This window comes from Quercus robur, chromosome 9, assembly GCF_932294415.1.
Source record: "Quercus robur chromosome 9, dhQueRobu3.1, whole genome shotgun sequence".
In the NCBI taxonomy this organism is placed as follows: Eukaryota; Viridiplantae; Streptophyta; class Magnoliopsida; order Fagales; family Fagaceae; genus Quercus; species Quercus robur.
In genome coordinates this window covers 23,283,065-23,288,382 of record NC_065542.1, presented here as the reverse complement: position 1 = coordinate 23,288,382, position 5,318 = coordinate 23,283,065, and the positions used below count along the sequence as shown (strand labels likewise).

Sequence of the window (5,318 nt, the reverse complement as noted above, 5' to 3'; positions counted from 1 at the left end):
TTTTGAATACTACCACTGCCATGTGTCAAACATGAATTTAATTTTGGTGTACTTTTTTTTATCCATACTATTATCTAATAGGTTTTGCCTGTTTGGATCAAATTATACTCAAAATATCCTTAAACTCATTTATTTCTAAGGTTTAAATTATGGGTCTGTTTGGATAGAACTTATTTTGTTGAAACTGAAAACTGAAAACTGAAAATACTGTAGCAAAATAATTTTTAAATATGTAAATAGTACTGTGGGACCCATTTTTAATGAAAAAGTTGATAAAAAGTAGAGTTTGTGGGACCCGTGAATAGTGCATAAGTGCACTGTTCACAGAAGAACGGTCAACTATTACGGCTGAAAAGAAAAAAAAAAAAAAAAAAAAAAAAAAAACGGAGGCAAAGCAGACGCAGATAAGTGCTATCCAAACGAGCACTATAGAGTTAGGCATGTAAAATTAGTAACTTAAAAACTCATAATTAAAAAAAAAAAAAAAAAAAAAAAAAAAAAAAAGAAGAGGCAAATGGAATATCATGTATATACCCATATCCAATGAAAATGAAGAAAAGCAAAATGAATTTCAAGTATGAACAATGGAAATTCACTAGCGTGGAAATGTAGTCAAATCATAATCTCAAATATTTATAACCCTTCTGTTATGCACTAAACTTTTTATTATTGAATAACTTTGTTCAGGGAGATTTCCACATCAAAGTCTCATTACGTAGTAATTATTACAAGCTTTCCATGTTGACATATGGACCAAAACACGGTGCACTCTTGGACTAGCTTATTGGTTTCCATTATTTCCTTCCTATATTACAAGTATTGTGCATAAAAAAAGACAATCTATATACCATTAACGTCTTAATTTTATTTTCTTCAGTCGATTGAATGATATAGATCAACGTTTTCCGCAGGTTTGACAACCTGTCCCGTCACGAGGGGAAGGGTTTGCCCTTAGAATTTCCATATGGTCAATATTTCCTCGCAGGATACTATTTTTCTCTGCAAACATGACAAAGATATTGCGTGAATATAAAACCTAACTATGCATGAAAACGTTTACATCAATCTAGCACTTGCATGCAATCATGGGAAAACAAGGGACTTACTCGCTCATCGGACGACATTGTTGGGTTCGGCAACCACCATCGGGTACGTAGATGAGATAAACAAAAAGATAATAAGCATCCGAATGATGATAACCCTAATGGAAGTCTTGGCATCCATTTTTGCTAGCTACAAGAGACACGAATAATTAACACACCATTTCTTCTGTTATATATATAGTCCAAATAGGACAGCACTGTCTATTCGATCCAAGTCAAATCAATGGAAGTCAAACACGTTATTCTTCTTCTAATTTCTTCTTGTTGAATTTTTATTTTTATTTTTTTTGCTTGAATGAATCACACGTTACTCTTATAAGATCTTTTCAAACACCAACGGTGGTACAGTCAATATTTTTCTTCAAAAGACAAGGTTTGATAATAGAAAAACTGGTTTACATTGGTTTTGAATAAATCAAATATAAAGAAAATCAACTTTGGATTAACGGTTTGAGTGTGTCTAAACGTATCATCATTTTCATTTTTTTTTTTAACACAATTACGCAATATACATAAAAAGTTGATTAAATAGGGGCGCATAGATCAGAGTACACTGTTGCGAGAACCACAACCTAAGGGTGAAGGGTTTAACAGGTACTGGTCCTCAAAATCGGGTATTTACTAGGTAAATCTAGGTTTTATTAACAACTATAAAGAGCCTTAATTGCGACTAGTTATTTTGAGGTATAGCGCAGATGTGGCTAGCATTTTTCCTTGAGTCGTTACAACCTTGACTCATTGCTTGGATTTGCATGGAAAATTAGTAACTAATTTCCTGTCTGCAAAAACACATGTTTCAAAAGACTGAGGCCTGTTAGACTTTGTTATTTAACAACAATTTTTGTTGTTTAAACAACACAACATTTTTTCACCCATACGTATTTTCACAACACTTAAACAACGTTATTATTAGAACAATATTACCATACGGGCCTTGATATTTCAAGGGCTATTTGGTAAGAGATTTCTAGTAACGTTGTTGTTGTTTTGTGGAAATATGTGTGAGTGAAAAAGTGTGTGGAAATACGTGTAATGTTGTTTAAACACTATCAACAAGTAATTTAGAGTTTTAAAAAAATATCATAAAAATTTAATTAATCGTCAAAATATTAAGCTGTTATTAGCATGCAAAAAAATTAGTCAGTGTTGGCCATATAATAATTAGTGAAAATTTTGTCAATTCAACTATTATGAAAATTATAACTCCAAGAGGTTGACTTAGTGGTTCCTAAGACCTCATAATATATATATATATATCTATGAGATTCTGGATTCGAAACCTTTTGTCAGCATCTTGGGGCCACTCCCATGGGATTCCTTCCTGTAATAACCCAGTATATGTGGGACAGGGGGACTGCACATGCCCAAAGAATTAGTCAGATACTTAAAGAGGTTTGGATACCCTTGATTGTTAAAAAAATATTAAAAAACCCTGTAACATTACTCTATAAAAGATAGGATAAGTCAAGTCAAAGGATTTAGGGTGTGTTTGGATACCGCTTATTTTGCTGAAACTGAAAAATTATTGCTGAAAGTATTATAGATAAAGGTAAAAGTTAGTTGATATAGTACAGTGGAGCCCATGAATAGTGCCAAAAAGTGCAATGGGGCCCATGAATAGTAACAAAAATAAGCTGAATAGTGAAATAATTTTAATTTTTAATCCTAACCCAAGCGCACATTTTTGCGTGCGTTTGGCCTGCGTTTACTGGAGCTGTGTTTCTGTGTTTGGATTAATTTTGTGGGTCCCTTTTCACTATTCATGGGACCCACATCTGAAAGAAAAACGCAATTGAAATTTGACAAAACGGTGCGTTTAGCAACAATAAGTTTTTGAATTTGCTTTCTCTTCAGCCGAGTCTCCCTTCTTCTTCCTCATCAAGACCCCCAACTTCTTCCTCATCAATACCACCAACTGCCGCAATTAATTCTAAGCATCTGATGCACAAAAACTCTCTAGGAACCCCCTTTATTTGGGCAAAAAGTGATACAAAAACTCTCTAGAACGCAAAACTCACTGTCATTTTCTTGGCTGCAAGAGAAAATCCACCACAAGCTGATCCGCCATTGTAAGGAAGAGATGTCGATGTCAGACCACTATGACTTGGATTTAAATTTTTTGTCATCCTCTGAAGTGTCGATGTGTTTTCCATTTTTGTTGGGTGTGGCTGAATTTTGCATGAACAAAATTTCAAATGCTTAGATGATTGTTTGGATGGGCTTAATTTTGTTGCCGTAAAAGTATTTGTAAGGTTGAATTTATTCAACCATCTAATTGGCTTTATTCCGTGCCAAATTTGCTTGTAATTCAGCATTTAGTAACCCTGTATTTAGGTGGGTTTGTTGTAAGGGTAGTGAGTGAGATAGAGTGAATGTAAGGTTGAATTTATTCAACCATCTAATTGGCTTTATTCCGTGCCAAATTTGCTTGTAATTCAGCATTTAGTAACCCTGTATTTAGGTGGGATTGTTGTAAGGGTAGTGAGTGAGATAGTGTGAAGATTGCTCAAGAGTGTGCAAGAAAACAGAGTGTCGCGGCTGGGACTCGCGGGTGGACTCGCAGCTTCAACCCGCCAGAAGATGCACACGTGCCAAGCATGCTGGAAGATGAACAGTCATGCTAGCTGGAGCACTACAGGATAAAACAGGACAACTGGCCATACGGTTAACTCGCGACTGGAACTCGCGACTTAGTCAAGCCGCGAGGTCAAGCCGCGAGCCACCCCTGTTTTGGAAAAACCTGACGTTTCGCATTCCACTCTACTTCAGTATAAATACCCTTTTAACCCACGATTGAAAGAGAGCTTCCAGAGAGAATTTTGAGAGAGAAACCCTAAAGAAAAACCAGATTGTTTCACCCACAATCTCTACCTTAGAGTCTCATCAAATTCCCTCACTCTCTTCCTCTCCATTGTCAAATCCTTGAGAGGCCTTATACCAAACCTGGTTCTCACCATTATCATCTCTGTGAGACAGACGTTTGGAGTTCTGGGAAGCAGTTAGGAAGGAGCCAATCTTCATTGGTTGATGCTACGGTGTAGTAGCGGAATCCGGAAAGCTAGAAAAGAAAAAGGTTCGGCGCAACCTCGTTGGAGCAAGAAGCTTGGAGGGCTTAGGTGCATTGGGTAGATTAGGCTTGGAGGGTCTATTGCTGTCCTTGTATCCCAACTGTATTTTCTAGTGGATTGATTACCGCTTGGAGGGCGGCGGAGAGGTTTTTCGCCGAGGTCTTCGGTTTCCTCTTCGATAACATATCTGGTGTTATCTCTGTGTTTGCATCTTCCTTCCTCTCTATCTCTGCCTTTACATTATCTGCTGTGGTTTATTTTGTTGTGGCTTAGATAGTTGTTTAATCAATTCCATATTATAGCATATGTTAAGTTTCCGCACACTACTTGTTTAACATATTGCTTGTGTTGATTAAATTGGTTTTTGGGGGTCTAAACGTTCAAAAGTGTTTTTGTACACGTTTTTTGAACTTTCAATTGGTATCAGAGCGGGTACACATCTGTTTGGTTTTATTACCATTGTGTGATCCTTGACTCCCTTTCTTTTTGAGATGGATAGGTCTCAATCCCTTAATGCACCTCCATATTTTGATGGAAGTAATTATGCATTTTGGAAGGTTCGTATGAGAGCTTTTTTATGCTCTATTGATGAATCCGTGTGGGATGCTGTTGAGATTGGTTGGACCAAACCTGAGGCAGCCAAATCCACATGGGATAAGGCAGCACTTGCTGCATCTAATGCTAACAGTAAAGCACTAAATGCTATTTTCTGTGGTGTGTCTCCAGATGAATTTCACAGGATTTCTCACATTACCATTGCCAAAGATGCATGGGAGATTCTGGAAACAACTTATGAAGGCACGAAGAAAGTAAAAGATACCAAGTTACAAATGCTGACCACTCGGTTTGAGGAGCTCAAGATGAGTGAGGATGAGTCTTTCGACTCTTTCTATGGGAAGTTAAATGAAGTGGTTGTCAGTAAATTTAACTTGGGGGAGAAGATGGAGGACTCAAAGATTGTCAGGAAGATCCTCCGATCATTGCCGGAGAGTTTTCGTGCTAAAGTGACAGCCATTGAAGAGAGCAAGGATCTTGACGACATCAAGGTACAGGAGCTGGTTGGTTCTCTACAGACCTATGAGATGTCGCTGCCAAATCAACGGAAGGGCAAATCCCTTGCTCTAAAGACCACTAATGAGAAGATGGA

The 5,318-nt window shown here is 37.1% G+C and overlaps 1 long non-coding RNA gene across 1 annotated transcript; it reads right to left on the bottom strand.

Annotated features, from left to right (window-relative positions):
• Positions 1-615: 615 nt before the first annotated feature.
• LOC126699504 (uncharacterized) lies at positions 616-1,237 on the bottom strand. The gene is made up of 2 exons (XR_007646803.1): positions 1,107-1,237; positions 616-999 (listed from the first exon to the last, which is right to left on the bottom strand). It is a non-coding gene; the product is annotated as an uncharacterized LOC126699504 (long non-coding RNA).
• Between the last annotated feature and the right edge of the window lie 4,081 nt (positions 1,238-5,318).